Below are 17,173 nucleotides of genomic sequence, written 5' to 3' on the forward strand. Positions count from 1 at the left end.
CAGAATTGAATATCGATCTAATTTAGTCAACAGCAATCAGTGCTTTAAATAAACACTGACTGCTGCCGGCTGAATATTGACCTGTTTACTTCTAAATCTATACTGAAGAAAGAGCGTTGTTTTTCTCAAGAAACAGAATGGTGGATGGAAATCCCCAAGTGATGCAAAGTAACTAGTGGACTGAAGTAACTATCCATGCCAGCATTTCAGATGGAAGCACAGGACATGGAACTCTCTTTTCAGAAGTGAACTACAGCATCTTTCAAGAACCTGCTGCATGTCTTTCTCTCCTTATAGACAGCGGCCATAGCAATCCCTTAAGAATCCTTTTTTTCCCTCTCTCTCTTTCCCACTATTGTTCTTCTTGTATACAAGGAATTATTAGTGCCTCTTTGGTGGTTTAAAAACATTTTTTTTTCTATCATTGCTGACAGACAGAAGAGAGGCAGGTTTGAGCATGACTTGATGAGCTTGTCTCAGATACCATTGATTTCTCATTTCTTTTTGGTGGGCTGTTTTGCCTGTCTTTTCTTTTAGTTTCTTTTTGAGACAGGATGTCAGGATATGGTGTCAAGTGCTATTGGTCATATTGGACCTGGGGTTCTCAGTGGGTCTATACTGTATGTTACATGATAACTTGGGACTGTCTTTTTTTTATACCCAGGTCAATATCTCTTTTCATTGAGATGGTTGGACTTCAGTTTAGTTTTTGGCTGGGAATTTCACTCGAGTCAGGATTGCAAACCTAAGAATTCAACACGGAAAAAAATTGTGAGGAGGGTTCTTGGTCCTTTTATTTTCACGACCAAGCCTCAAAAAGGTGCCCCAACTGACCAGATGACCACCGGAGGGAATCGGGGATCACCTCCCCTTACTCCCCCAGTGGTCACCAACCCCTCCCACCCAAAAACAAAACAAAACATTTTTTTGCCAGCCTCTATGCCAGCCTCAAATGTCATACCCAGCTCCATGACATCAGTATGCAGGTCCCTGGAGCAGTTTTTAGTGGGTGCAGTGCACTTCAGGCAGGCGGACCCAGGCCCATCCCCCCCTACCTGTTACACTTGTGGTGGTAAATGTGAGCCGTTCAACCCCCCCCAAAACCCACTGTACCCACATGTAGGTGCCCCCCTTCATCCCTAAGGGCTATGGTAGTTGTGGGGAGTGGGTTTTGGGAGGATTTTGGGGGCTGAGCACACAAGGTAAGGGAGCTATGCACCTGGGAGCAATTTGTGAAGTCCACTGCAGTGCCCCCTACGGTGCACGGTTGGTGTCCTGGCATGTCAAGGGGACCAGTGCACTATGAATGCTGGCTCTTCCCACGACCAAAGGACTTGGATTTGGCCGGGTTTGAGATCGCCGCCATTAGTTTCCATTATCGGCAAAAACCAATGTCGGCCATCTCTAAGGCCGGCCCAAATGTTGAGATTTGGCTGGCCCCGACCATATTATCGAAATGAAAGATGGCCGACCATCTTGTTTTGATAATACGGTCGGGGACGCCGCTTTACGGGGCCGGCCTTAAAGATGGCCGCCCTTAAAGATGGGCGCCCCCATTCGATTATGCCCCTCTAAGTGTATTCTGTAATGAAGTGCGCCAAACATCTAATGCGGGCAGGTAAAAAGGGGCGTGGTTATAGGCATAAAAATGGGTTTTTGTGGGCGTCCTGAAATTTACATGCGTAGTTATAGAATATGGTCCAGTGCATGTAAATCTACATGCTGGGATTTGCACCACATTTTCATTGGTGTAAATGGATGCATGTAGTTTTAGGCACTGAAATATCAACTAAGAGTGTTCTATAATCAGCGCCTAAATCTAGGCACCAAGTATACCATTTGCTTAATTGGCACTGATTTCAGCACCATTTTTTAAAGGCACCATATATAGAATCTCCCCCATAATGGGCTTTTTAGCATTTAGCACATGGTAATCATTAGCCCGCGCTAAATCCATTAGCGCACCTTACTAAAAGGACCCCTAAAAGATGTAAACTTTATTGCTAAACTCATTGATGCATGGAATCAATATGTGAAGCTAATTCTCTAATTTTTAGGAGGTGGTTCTTAGGGTTGAGATTACTGCATTCTTTGCCTTCAAAAGATAAAGACTGGTATAACTTGTCTCACTGAGAGCTCTCCTAGAGCACTTGGAAGAGAAAAACACCGCAAGGAGTCCACCCTTTGTGAATTAATAAAAGTCAGAGGAAATCAATACGCTTTAGAGCTCTTGTACAGGTTATTATTTCAAATTTACTAAGCACCACTTTTATGAATATCAGAATAAATCTAAGCTACTGCTTTGTCAGGTCAATGGAATGAAATTAAAGGATTCATAAACCTGAGACCGATAGTGGTGATGAGACTGTCGGATCTAGCAGAACGGCTGAGAGAGTTTTTGTGAATTTTATGAAAGGTTGTATTCTTCGCAGCTTTCTGCATCCCGGGAGAATATCCCTTATGGTTAAAGGCAGCACATATACCTCAGCTCACTGAGGAGGCCTGACTGGTTATTGATAGACCTTTTCACCCTAATGGAAGCAGAAAGGGCTATTAAGACTTAGAAAGAAAAATAAGACAGTTGGCCAACATTTCCTTTCAGCAGAGATCTGTGCCACTGCTACTGCAAATTTTTAATGATGTTCTGGCTACAGGCATGTTGCCCAGGTTTTTTTTTATGATGCAATGATTTCAGTGATACCCAAGGAAGGGAAAGATGATATTTAAAGGTCAGTTTCTTAGCTCAATCTTGACTAACTTTAAAAAATATATATTGTTCTTTAGAACTGAATCTTTTTTTAATCTCTTCTGTTGTTCATCTTGATCAAACTGGATTTGTTAAAGAATAGGGGTGGATAATGTTTGGTAATTGCTTAATATTTTATATTGGGCCCAAAAGTTTAAAGTCAGTAGCAATATTGGCACTAGATCCTGAGAAAACCTTTGAAAAGTTTGTGTGGTTTGAGATCTAATGTTCATACCTGGATTAAGGCCATATGTGCTGTTCTAGATGCTGCAGTGTTGGTTCATGGTTGGACTTCTTCACCTTTTCTTCTTAGCAGGGGCACATGACAAGGATGCTCCTTGTCTCCCCTATTATTTAACCTGGCTATTAAAACCATCACGCTATATGCAAGATGGAGATATTCACAGGATAAAGGGGAGGGGGGGGGGGTGAAATTCAGTAATTGTTTAGCCAAATTTCTGAATTTCCTATTAATTCAATCAGTCACTCAGGGGTGCCATACTGTAAGTCTTGGATTCTTGCAATTGGTACCTCATTTCTTTTTTTGAAATTCCCTTGCAGATGTATTATTAACGATAAAGATAATTCCTTTGGGTTTTTTGATCCCGAACAATTAGAGTCCTTTTGCTTAGCTGTTAGGTGCTACCACAGCAAAAATGGCCTAACACATGACTTGTTAAAGCACCAAGTGTGTGTTTTGAGTGTCTGCACAATAACCGCATGGTAAATATTTGGGGGGGGGGGGGGGGGGATTTTATTGTGGGGGGTGAATAGGACTGAAAATGAACATTCCTGCACTAACCAGTTATTACATCCACATTACCGTACACTATCTGATTAGCACACATACAATGCCTCCAAAATAAGTGGCACTAGGTGTGCATGTGTTGCAAATTTTTTAAATGGCTGCACATTAATGGTAACTATAGTGCATTGCCATTAATGAAAAAAATTGAAAAATAAAGGCATTTTTATGGCTAGGCAAAAAGGCCTTAACACACAGGAAAGACCCACATAAGGGTGTGCTAAGGCCATTTCTTAGCACAGTTTAAGTAACATAGTAACATAGTAGATGACAGCAGAAAAAGACCTACATGGTCCATCCAGTCTGCCCAACAAGATAAACTCATATGTGTATACCTTACCTTGATTTGTACCTGCCTTTTTCAGGGCACAGAATGTACAAGTCTGCCCAGCAGTATTTCCCGCCTCCCAACCACCAGTCCCGCCTCCCATCTCCGGCTCTGGCATAGACCGTATAAGTCTGCCCTCTACTATCCTCGCCTCCCAACTACCAACCTCTCTTCCCCCACCTGCTCCGCCACCCAATTTTGGCTAAGCTTCTGAGGATCCATTCCTACTGCACAGGATTCCTTTATGCACATCCCATGCAAGTTTGAATTCCGTTACCGTTTTCATCTCCACCACCTCCAGGGCATTCCAAGCATCCACCACCCTCTCCGTGAAAAAATACTTCCTGACATCTTTTTTGAGTCTGCCCCCCTTCAATCTCATTTCATGTCCTCTCGTTCTACCGCCTTCCCATCTCCGGAAAAGATTTTTTTGCGGATTAATACCTTTCAAGTATTTGAACGTCTGTATCATATCACCCCTGTTCCTCCCAGTGGCGTAGCCAGACTGCCAATTTTGGATGGGCCTGAACCTAAAGTGGGTGGGCACAAAATTTTCTCTCTATTCCCCCTTCCCCAGCAAAATTTAGTCACACTAATCAGATGCATTTGTCACATAGGGGTAAAGTGCTGCTTTTCAGTGCATCAGGTTTCAGAAAATTTATTTAAAAGCCTAACACCCTTTTCAATGAGCTTTCAGAGGCCAAAACCTCCGGCCTCAGGTCAGCATAATGCTGTTATGGTATCCTCTCCTGACCTAAGGAAGGAAGTATTGGTCTCTGAAACTTTATTAACACAGGTACCATATTACTTTATCCTAAATTAAAATAAAATTATTTTCTTTACCTTTGTTGTATGGCCATTTACTTTTTCTCACTGTGTTGCTTCCAGTCTCTAGATTCTGCTTTCCTTCGTCTTTCTCTTGCCAGGGTTTCCTGTCCATTCACCACCTATGGCTTTTCATCTTTTCCTCACCTTTGTTCTCCACATGCCCCTTCCTCTTATTCTCCAGTCTTTCCCTACTCTGTCCTCTCCCTCTTTCCATCCAGCAGCTCCCCTCTTTCTTTTGCATCCAGCGTCTCCTTTTTCTCCCTACCCTTCCATGCAGTGTCTTCCCTCTTTCTCTCCTCATCCTTCCACCCATCTACCCTCTCTCCTGATCCTTCCATCTAGTGTCTCTATCTCTCTACCCTTTTCTGTTCAGTCTCCCCTCTCTCTCTCTCTCCACATCCTTCCAGTCTCTCCCCTTTCTCTCTGCATCCTTCCATCCATCTCCCCTCTTTCTCTCCCTATCCTCCCATGTCCAGCGGCTCTCTCCCTTCCCTCCTGTCCCTTCTTCCTCTCCCTCCCATGTCCCAGCGACTCTCTCCCTTCCCTCCTGTCCCTTCTTCCTCTCCCTCCCATGTCCCAGCGGCTCTCTCCCTTCCCTCCAGTCCCTTATTCCTCTCCCTCCCATGTCCCAGAAGCTCTCTCCCTTCCCTCCAGTCCCTTCTTCCTCTCCCTCCCATGTCCCAGCAGCTCTCTCCCTTCCCTCCAGTCCCTTCTTCCTCTCCCTCCCATATCCAGCAGCTCTCTCCCTTCCTTCCAGTCCCTTCTTCCTCTCCCTCCCATATCCAGTAGCTCTCTCCCTTCCCTCCAGTCCCTTCTTCCTCTCCCTCCCATGTCCCAGCAGCTCTCTCCCTTCCCTCCAGTCCCTTCTTCCTCTCCCTCCCATGTCCCAGAAGCTCTCTCCCTTCCCTCCAGTCCCTTCTTCCTCTCCCTCCCATGTCCCAGAAGCTCTCTCCCTTCCCTCCAGTCCCTTCTTCCTCTCCCTCCCATGTCCCAGCAGCTCTCTCCCTTCCCTCCAGTCCCTTCTTCCTCTCCCTCCCATATCCAGTAGCTCTCTCCCTTCCTTCCAGTCCCTTCTTCCTCTCACTCCCATGTCCCAGAAGCTCTCTCCCTTCCTTCCAGTCCCTTCTTCCTCTCCCTCCCATGTCCCAGCAACTCTCTCCCTTCCCTCCAGCCCCTTCCTCCTCTCCCTCCCATGTCCCAGCAGCTCAGCCATTTTTCCTCCAGGTCCGCCCATCCGCATCCTTCGCGCTGTCTCTATCCCTTTTGTCCCACGGAGGCAGCGCTTCCTTCCTGCCCTGTCTTCTCCCGAAGCTCGGCTGCATCAGTCCCTCCCTGCAAGTAGAATCCTCCTTCGCCGGTTGCGCTGCGCTGCCATGCACATGGAGCTTCGCTCCTCCCCCTGCCGCGTTCATCCGGCCCTAAACAGGAAGTGCATCACAGAGGGCCAGATAGACGCGGCAGGGGGAGGAGCGTAGCTGCGCGACCGGCGAAGGAGGATTCTACTTGCAGGGAGGGACCGATGCAGCCGAGCTTCGGGAGAAGACAGGGCAGGAAGGAAGCGCTGCCTCCGTGGGACAAAAGGGAGACAGCAATGCGGATGGGCGGGCCTGGAGGGAAAATGGGTACGCCCCTGGTTCCTCCTTTCCTCCAGGGTATACATGTTCAGGTCAGCAAGTCTCTGCTCATACGTTTTGGAACGCAAATCCCATACCATTTTCTTAGCTTTTCTTTGCACCGCTTCCATAAGTATTGCCATACTGGGACAGACCAAAGGTCCATCAAGCCCAGCATTCTGTTTCCAATAGTGGCCAATCCAGGTCACAAGTACCTGGCAAGATTCCAAAACAGTACAATACATCTTATGCTGCTTATTTTAGAAATACTGCCCAACAGTTTATGGCCTCACTCAGTATCAATCAAAATTACAAAAACTAATGACAGAGTGTATTCAACGAGTCAACTCTATAGTGTTACGTGAGGTAGAATCTCATATGCCTGCCATGGCTCTTTTCATTTCACTCTAAGGTGAATCACTTGCTCGTGGTCTCTTCTTAATCATAGACTCATCCCCCACCTCCTAATATATTCACTATTTAGATAGTATATCAATTTATTCATTCAATAATGTGTCCATTTGCTATCAGCGCTGCCTGCCTGACAACTGACAGACGCGGCACGATGTCCTCCTGCTCCGGGGCCTTCCCTCTGCCGCATTGATTCAACTTCCTGTTTACGCAGGGCAGATTGCACGCAGCGTGCGCCGCGTCTGTCAGCTGTCAGGCAGGCAGCGCCGATAGAGCGCTGCCGCGGGGGTGGGAGACGGAAACCATGAAGTGCAGGAGAGGAGGCAGCGCCATGGTGGGAGAAAGTGAGTGGAGGCAGCGCCGATAACTTTAAATGTGCTGGACAGACGCGCATGTGCATGTATGTGTGTGTGTGTGTGTGTGGGGGGGGGGGGGGTTGTAGTGCCCACCCATCCAACCCGCTGGCCCACTCAAAAATTGTCTTCTGGCTACGCCACTGGTTGGCTTTGCCTCCTGCTGCCACTCGACGACAATAGGCCAAGGGCTCATGTTGTTCCAGAGTTCGTGACTGCTTGTTTAAAGCCTGGGACCATGACAGGTAAAGGGTTATACACTATCCAGCTTATAATTGAAAGAGAAAAACGCCTATATTGCGACCCAAATCGGGAGATGGGCGTCTTTCTCCCTTGGGCGTCCAAATTGGTATGATCGAAAGCCGATTTTGGGCGTTTCCAACTGCAATCTGTCGCGGAAACGGGTAAAGTTGATGGGGGCGTGTTGGAGGCATGGTGAAGGTGGAACTGGGGCGTGATTATCGGCCAAGGAGAGATGGGCGTCTTTAGCTGATAATCGAAAAAAAAGGCGTTTTTACCGCGATTTTGGGTCACTTTTTTTGGACCCCTTTTTTCACAAACAGGTCCCAAAAAAGTCCCCAATTGACCTCCCCGGATTCCCCCAGTGGTTACTAACCCCCTCCCACCAAAAAACCCCCACTTTACAAACTTTTTTTCCAGCCTCTATGCCAGCCTCAAATGCCGTACCCACCTCCATGACAGAAGAATGTGTTCTATCCTGTGACAGCCTTTCCCTGGTTCTGATGTGACTCTCGGGTGAGTGTGACACCTTTTCTGTTATGCGCACTGCAGAGTCACATCAGCAATGCATTGTGGTGGGTGTAGGGTATTGGGCTCCGTGATTCCAGTAGCTTGTGGCAAATGCTCACTATGTTGGTAGTTGGTAGGCTCTACTCCCATGGTGCTTTTCCCCCTGCTTACTGGGTCAGAGTGTGCCCTGTTTTGTTTCCAGTAGTCCATGAGGTAGTGGTCATTTTTGTAAGCCAGTTTTAGATCCCTTTCATGTGTTAGCCACATTACAGAACTTAGTTCTTCCCTTGAATGTGGCTGAAAGAGGGCATTGTACAGCATTCTGCCAGCTCAGACCTACTGCTCATCTCAGTACCAGGGAGACTCGTTGCCAGTGGGGCACAACCTCTGATCTGCAGTTAACTGTGAATAAACGTGCTTATTCCATCCAATAAAGGACGTTTTCAGAGAGATTAGTCTTCAGGTGTCAACTGGTGTGCCAAGGTTATATAGCAACAACAAGTCCTAGAGGCCTGCGTGTATGCAGGTCCCTGGAGCACTTTTAGTGGGTACCGCAGTGCACTTCAGCCAGGTGGACCCATGCCCATCCCCCCTACCTGTAACACTTGTGCTGGTAAATGGGAGGTCTGCAAAACCCACTGTACCCACATGTAGGTGCCCCCTTCACCCCTAAGAGCTATGGTAGTGTTGTACATTTGTGGGTAGTGGGTTTTGGGGGAGGGGTGTTGGGGGCTCAGCACCCGTGGTAAGGGAGCTATGCATGTGGGAACTGTTTCTGAAGTCCACCGCACTGATCTCTAGGGTGCCCAGTTGGTGTCCTGGCATGTCAGGGGGGCGAGTGTACTACGACTCCTGGCCCCTCCCACGACCAAATGGCTTGGATTAGGACGTTTTTAAGCTGGGCATTTTTAGTTTCCATTATCGCTAAAAAAAACAAACGCCCAGCTGAAAAATGTCCATTTTTTCGAAAATACGGTCTGTCCCGCCTCTTCACGTACCCGTTTTCGGACATAGACGCCCATGGAGATAGGCATTTGCATTCGATTATGCCCCTCCACGGAAACTAGCTAATAATGCTTGCTTCTCTCTCTTTTATTTTTTTTTTTCTAAGACTGAACTAGGCCCTATTGTGCCTTCTACAGACTATCTGTTAATGCTGTGGCAGAAAATTTGTTTTAAAACTATGGGGAAAAAGCATATGGAGACTAGCTAATAAAGTTTGCTTCTTTTTTTTAAATTCTAACTGTGATTATCAATATCCTACAATTCCTCTTTTAAACCCAATCTTTAAGTTACCAAGCAGAGAATTAAATAATGTCACTTACCCTTAAATAAGGACCCCTTATTTAAGTTTCTCTTGGATAAAACATGTGAGTTTCAGAGTAGTGGGGAAGTTCTGGGATAACACATTTTTAAATCAGCTGATACTTTTGGAGTTTGTACTAACTTTCTTTTCTATTTTTTTTCTTACATTTGTACCCTGTGCTTTCCCACTCAGACCGCCTCTGAGGAAACAAAACGTTACGTCAGAAAGGCGGGCCACAGTAGAGAGGAGAGACCAGTGCTGGCGGCAGGGCAGCCTATAGGAATCACTGCTGCCACCTACTTTTGGAAAACAAGAAAAGAAGGTAGATTCGGGGAAGGGAGGTGAGGAAGGAAGAGCGAGGAGAGATGCCAGACTACAGCCATGAAGAGTGCTGCCAGAAGCCCTTGTCCCAGTTGGCCTAATGGTAGGGCCACTGCTAATCCTAAATTTCATGTCTTTTGCGCTTTCCAAGTTCCTTGAAGTATTATATGTAATGATACTATAATAAATGTACCAATAAAAATAAATTAGCCTAGTCCACCCTTATGCCTTGTAACAAACAGACTGTGTGCAACTTCTCAGTTCAATTACAGCATGATATCACAGTTGTATTAAGTTTTAAATATGTGAGTGTAATGACCCTTGAGATCTGGCTTCCTTGGAAAAGCAAAATTATGGCAAGCTGCTCAAAAACATCTTTAAAATGATTTGCAGCTGTGGGAATACATGGCTGATTCTTGCTTTGCAGAATCAATGTTATTAAAATGTTAGCTTCACCATACTTATTTTTTTCTTTTCTCTCAGATTCCTATTTTTATTCCTCATGCTTTCATCATTACTTTGCAAAAGTATCTGAACAAGTTCACTCAGAGGAGGAAAAAGCTCAGATTAATCATAGGACATTGGTGTACCTTAAAGGACATTGGTGTACCTTAAAGAATCAGATAAGGAGGGCAAAAAAGGACTTTGAGAAGAAATTAGCGTTGGAAGCAAAAATACATAGTAAAAATTTTTTTAGATACATTAAAAGCAGGAAACCGGCCAAAGAGTCGGTTGGGCCGCTGGACGAAAATGGTGTTAAAGGGGCGATCAAGGAGGACAAAGCCGTAGCGGAGAAATTAAATGAATTCTTTGCTTCGGTCTTCACCGAGGAGGATTTGGGGGGGACACCGGTGCCGGAAAGAATATTTGAAGCGGGGGAGTCGGAGAAACTAAACAAATTCTCTGTAACCTTGGAGGATGTAATGGGTCAGTTCAGCAAGCTGAAGAGTACTAAATCACCGGGACCTGATGGTATTCATCCCAGAGTATTAATAGAACTAAAAAATGAACTTGCGGAGCTACTGTTAGAAATATGCAATCTGTCCCTAAAATCGAGTGTAGTACCGGAAGACTGGAGGGTAGCCAATGTTACTCCGATTTTTAAGAAGGGTTCCAGAGGAGATCCGGGAAATTATAGACCGGTGAGTCTGACGTCGGTGCCGGGCAAGATGGTGGAGGCTATTATTAAGAATAAAATTGCAGAGCATATACAAAAACATGGACTGATGAGACAAAGTCAGCACGGATTTAGTGAAGGGAAGTCTTGCCTCACCAATCTAATGCATTTTTTTGAGGGGGTAAGCAAACATGTGGACAATGGGGAGCCGGTTGATATTGTATATCTGGATTTTCAGAAGGCGTTTGACAAAGTGCCGCACGAAAGACTCCTGAAGAAATTGCAGAGTCATGGAATCGGAGGTAGGGTATTATTATGGATTAAGAACTGGTTGAAAGATAGGAAGCAGAGAGTAGGATTGCGTGGCCAGTATTCTCAGTGGAGGAGGGTAGTTAGTGGGGTCCCGCAGGGGTCTGTGCTGGGTCCGTTGCTTTTTAATGTATTTATAAATGACCTAGAGATGGGAATAACTAGTGAGGTAATTAAATTCGCCGATGACACAAAATTATTCAGGGTCGTCAAGTCGCAGGAGGAATGTGAACAATTACAGGAGGACCTTGCGAGACTGGGAGAATGGGCGTGCAAGTGGCAGATGAAGTTCAATGTTGACAAGTGCAAAGTGATGCATGTGGGTAAGAGGAACCCGAATTATAGCTACGTCTTGCAAGGTTCCGCGTTAGGAGTTACGGATCAAGAAAGGGATCTGGGTGTCGTCGTCGATGATACGCTGAAACCTTCTGCTCAGTGTGCTGCTGCGGCTAGGAAAGCGAATAGAATGTTGGGTGTTATTAGGAAGGGTATGGAGTCCAGGTGTGCGGATGTTATAATGCCGTTGTATCGCTCCATGGTGCGACCGCACCTGGAGTATTGTGTTCAGTACTGGTCTCCGTATCTCAAAAAAGATATAGTAGAATTGGAAAAGGTACAGCGAAGGGCGACGAAAATGATAGTGGGGATGGGACGACTTTCCTATGAAGAGAGGCTGAGAAGGCTAGGGCTTTTCAGCTTAGAGAAGAGACGGCTGAGGGGAGATATGATAGAAGTGTATAAAATAATGAGTGGAATGGATCGGGTGGATGTGAAGCGACTGTTCACGCTATCCAAAAATACTAGGACTAGAGGGCATGAGTTGAAGCTACAGTGTGGTAAATTTAAAACGAATCGGAGAAAATTTTTCTTCACCCAACGTGTAATTAGACTCTGGAATTCGTTGCTGGAGAACGTGGTACGGGCGGTTAGCTTGACGGAGTTTAAAAAGGGGTTAGATAGATTCCTAAAGGACAAGTCCATAGACCGCTATTAAATGGACTTGGAAAAATTCCGCATTTTTAGGTATAACTTGTCTGGAATGTTTTTACGTTTGGGGAGCGTGCCAGGTGCCCTTGACCTGGATTGGCCACTGTCGGTGACAGGATGCTGGGCTAGATGGACCTTTGGTCTTTCCCAGTATGGCACTACTTATGTACTTATGTACTTATAGTCTTGGTTTTTCTCATGTGATGTACTGTTCATGTACTGTACTACTGATGCACAAGCGTAAAAGCTCTTTCTGAAAAATATCCAGCCAGTGACAGAATTTTTTTTAATGCACTGACCATTGCTGGTTATTTTGGATGTTGAGCCATGTCTGTGTACTGGCATTAAGATCCAGGCATGACTGGCCAACAGTTTGGTGTCTGAGCTTTTGCAAGTCTCAGTAAATATTCAGCCAGGACCTGCATAAGACACTTAGGTGGGTCGTGGCTGAATATCATTCCCCCCAACTGATTGCAATCACCCTCCAACATGAGATGGCCTCCTACATGCCTGATCCTCCCCTACCAGGAGTGGACCCCCTTCCCTCATACCTATTGTTTGTACAAAATTTGAAGCTTTATAGCTCCTGTGATCATCACAGTTCCTCCAGATTTCAAGGGTGTGTGTTGGGGACATTTGTTGGGTGTGACCTGGGCAGCAGCAAAAGACAGACGTTTTTCTGCAATAATGAAACAAAACGAAAAAGTCTAGGACCAAAATTAAGATGTTTTGGCTAGATCTGTTTCAATCACGAATTAAGGGCGTCTTTTACTAAGGCACGCTGGCGTTCTTAGCGTGTGCTAAAAATAGGCGCACGCTAAACGTTAGAGATGCCAATGTATTTCTATGGGCATCTTTAGCAGTTAGCGCATGCTAAAAATGCCAGCGTGCCTTAGTAAAATACCCGCTTAGTGACCAAAAGGTGCCCTAAATGACCAACCTGCTTATAATCGAAATAGAAAAATGCCTATATTGTGACCCAAATCGGGAGATAGACGTTTATCTCACAAAAACGAATAAAGCGGTATAATCAAAAGCCGAATTTGGATGTTTTCAACTGCACTCCGTCGCGGATGCGGACAAAGTTGATGGGGGCGTGTCGAAGGCGTGGTGAAGGCGGAACTGGGGCGTGGTTATCGGGCGATCAGAGATGGGCGCCTTTCGCCGATAATGGAAAAAAATATGCGTTTTTAGCGAGAATTTAGGGCACTTTGCCTGGATCCTGTTTTTCCACGAATAAGGCCCCAAAACGTGCCCTAAATGACCAGATGACCACTGGAGAGAATCGGGGATGACCTCTCCTGACTCCCCCAGTGGTCACAAACCCCCTCCCACCACAAAATATGCCGTTTCACAACTTTTTATTTTCACCCTCAAATGTCATACCCACCTCCCTGGCAGCAGTATGCAGGTCACTGGAGCAGTTATTAGGGGGTGCAATGGACTTCAGGCAGGTGGACCCAGGCCCATCCCCCCCCCACCTGTTACACTTGTGCTGGTAAATGGGAGCCATCCAAACTGCCCCCCAAACCCACTGTACCCACATGTAGGTGCCCCCTTCACCCCTTAGGGCTATAGTAATGGTGTAGACTTGTGGGCAGTGGGTTTTGAGGGAGATTTGGGGGGCTCAACACCCAAGGGAAGGGTGCTATGCACCTGGGAGCTGTTTTACCTTTTTTTTTTTTTTTAAAGTGCCCCCTAGGGTGCCCGGTTGGTGTCCTGGCATGTGAGGGGGACCAGTGCACTACAAATCCTGGCCCCTCCCACGAATAAATGTCTTGGAGTTATTCGTTTTTGAGCTGGGCGCTTTCGGTTTCCATTATCGCTGAAAAACAAAAACGCCCAGCTCAAAAAAAGATAAACGTCCATGTTTTTCGAAAATACGCTTCGGTCCGCCCCTTCACGGACCCGTTCTCGGAGATAAATGCCCATGGAGATAGGCGTTTCCGTTTGATTATGCCCCTCCAAATGACCACTGGAGAGATTAAGACATAACCTCCCTTACTCCCCCAGTGGACACAGATCCCCTCCCACCCCCCTAAGATGTGACAATGATAATATATACCTGGCTTTATGACAGCTTCATATATTATGCCCATTCCTATTAGAGCAGGTTCCAGCAGTAGCCTAGTGGTCAATGCAATGAACTTTAGAGAAGGGGACCCAGGACTATAATACACTAACTGTAGTGTGAGCCCTCTAAAAAAAATACTGAATACCTACTGTATGTACATATAAGTGACACCTGCAAGCTTGAGTGGTGGTGTATAGTGTGGTAAAGCGAAGATACTTACCTGTAGCAGGTATTCTTCGAGGACAGCAGGCTGATTATTTTCACACGTGGGTTGATGTCCTTGTCAGCCCAGGAACCAGCATTTTGTCATAGCAAAGCCAAAAATCTTTGCTAGAGTCTTCTGGCACGCAAGCAGCACGCACCGCACATGTGCGGACTGACTTCTCGCCCACCGCATGAGCACATACCTCAGTTAGTCTAAAAGTATAACAAATAACAACTCCAAGGGGAGGTGGGTGGGATTGTGAGAATAATCAGCCTGCTGTCCTCAGAGAATACCTGCTACAGGTAAGTATCTTTGCCTTCTCCGAGGACAAGCAGGCTGAATTATTCTCACACACGGGGTATCCCTAGCATTCAGGCTCATCCAAAACAATAAACATTGGTCAATTGGGCCTCACAACGGCAAGGACATAACGTAGGTTGACCTGAAACTATATACAGCTAGCTGAGAGTGCTGCCTAGAACAGAATAAAATGGGCATAGGTGGGTGCAGGGCCGGTCTTAGCAAGTGCGGGGCCCTATGCAGACCAATTTGGTGGGGCCCCATCCTAGCCCCGACCCCAGCCCAAGCTAAACTTGTACAGAAAAACTGATTGAAATAATAAGCACAATGCTATCATGAACCCCCCCCAGAAATTATTCAGTTCAAGTCTACTACAATTAGTAGTTCCAATTCTCATAACCCCGGGGGGGTCAGAGGTGCGGACACACAATCTCTCCACTGCAAAACACTATACACAAACTTGTGCAAAAACACACTCATAACCTTACCAAATCATAACAGCACTAATTCCAAGGACAGGACGAGCTACAACCTTATGCGTGGAAAGACAGCAATGTAATTACACCAGGCTCTAAAACACCAATACACTACCTCGTGAAAAAAAACAAAACAAAAAGGGCTGCAAATGCTACATGCTAGCAGGATACTGCACCTTGATCATGCATGAAAAACACATGACACAACAGATATGAAAGCAAAATAAACTGGAAAGTTACCTCAAGAAGTCAGACTCAGCATGCAGCAATACTAGAAAAATTGAAACTTACATGCAAAATATCACAGATGCACATTTCCAAAAGCTGACATATTCCAATTAATACATTCTGAATAAAATACTTTTTTCTACCTTTGTTGTCTGATCATTTGTTTTTTTCTATTCGCTTTGGTCCCAGTGTCTTCTGTTTTATGCAGTGTCTTCTTTCCATTTGATATTTTTTCTCTCACCATGTCCACCATCCTCCTGTGTCCTTATGTGTCCTGTCTACCATCTCCATGTGCATCTCCTTCCTTTGTCTTTCCTTCCCGCCATTCCTGCCCAACATTTCTCCTCTCTCCCCTGCCCTCCATGTCCAGCAATTTCTCCTCTCTCCCTGAGCCCTGCCCTCCCATCCATGCTCCTCTCCCCTGCCCCCTCCATTCCATTCATCATCCCTATCCAGCAATTCCCCTCTCTCTCCCTGAGCCCCCTCCATTCCATTCATCATCCCTATCCAGTAATTCCCCTCTCTCCCTGAGCCCCCTCCCATCCATGCTCCTCTCCCCTGCCCCCTCCATTCCATTCATCATCCCTATCCAGCAATTCCCCTCTCTCCCTGAGCCCCCTCCCATCCATGCTCCTCTCCCCTGCCCCCTCCATTCCATTCATCATCCCTATCCAGCAATTCCCCTCTCTCCCTGAGCCCCCTCCCATCCATGCTCCTCTCCCCTGCCCCCTCCATTCCATTCATCATCCCTATCCAGCAATTCCCCTCTCTCCCTGAGCCCCCTCCCATCCATGCTCCTCTTCCCTGCCCCCTTCATTCCATTCATGATCCCAATCCAGCAATTCCCCTCTCTCCCTGAGCCCCCTCCCATCCATACTCCTCTCCCCTGCCCCCTCCATTCCATTCATCATCCCTATCCAGCAATTCCCCTCTCTCCCTGAGCCCCCTCCCATCCATGCTCCTCTCCCCTGCCCCCTCCATTCATCATCCCTATCCAGCCATTCCCATCTCTCCCTGAGCCCCCTCCCATCCATGCTCCTCTCCCCTGCCCCCTCCATTCATCATCCCTATCCAGCCATTACCCTCTCTCCCTGAGGCCTGGCATCCATGTCTAGGTCCTCTCTCCCTTACCCTCCCGCTCCCACGTTCAACTGCCCGCCCACCCTGGCGCCCTCTTTTTCACCCCCCAACCAAGGATGGCTCTTTGGTTTTTTTTTTTAACTTTACCCGCCTCCATCGCCGGAATCCAAGCGTCACTAAAAGCGTTCCTCCTCTCCCGAGTCTCCCCGACGTCTCTAGCAGAACGCAGCAGAACTGGAGCTCTTCCTGATTCGTTCATTCTCAGTGTCCCGCCCTCGAGGGCGGGACACTGAGAATGAATGAATCAGGAAGAGCTCCAGTTCTGCTAGAGACGTCGGGGGGACTCGGGAGAGGAGGAGCACTTTCAGTGACGCTCGGATTCCGGCGAGGCGGCGACGGAGGGTAAAGTTAAAAGGAAAATAAAGATCCTTGCGGCGGGAAGAGGTTGACTGAGGCGCACCGCGCGGGGCCCTATGCGGCCGCCTCGGTCGCCTCGGCTTAAGACCGGCCCTGGGTGGGTGGAGTTGGATTCTAAACCCCAAACAGATTCTGCAGCACCGACTGCCCAAACCGACCGTCACGTCGGGTATCCTGCTGAAGGCAGTAATGAGAAGTAAATGTGTGGACTGAAGACCACTTTGCAGCTTTGCAAATATTTTCAATGGAGGCTGACTTTAAGTGAGCCACCGACGCAGCCATGGCTCTGACATTATGGGCCATGACATAGCCCTCCAAAGCCAGCCCAGCTTGGGCATAAGTGAAGGATATGCAATCTGCTAGCCAATTGGAGATTATGCATTTTCTGATGGCGACTCCTCTCCTGTTGGGATCAAAAGCAACAAACAACTGGTTGGACTATCTGAAGGACTTCGTCCGCCCCACGTAAAAGGCCAAGGCTCTCTTGCAGTCCAAGGTGTGCAAGCTGCTCTCGCCAGG

The 17,173-nt window shown here is 46.9% G+C and overlaps 1 protein-coding gene across 1 annotated transcript in view; it reads right to left on the reverse strand.

The window, feature by feature from the left end:
• TACR3 (tachykinin receptor 3) overlaps positions 1–17,173 on the reverse strand; it is a 299,133-nt gene that overhangs the window by 56,290 nt on the left and 225,670 nt on the right. The window lies entirely within an intron of this gene.

The sequence above is a fragment of the Microcaecilia unicolor genome, chromosome 2 (assembly GCF_901765095.1).
Source record: "Microcaecilia unicolor chromosome 2, aMicUni1.1, whole genome shotgun sequence".
Lineage (NCBI taxonomy): Eukaryota > Metazoa > Chordata > Amphibia > Gymnophiona > Siphonopidae > Microcaecilia > Microcaecilia unicolor.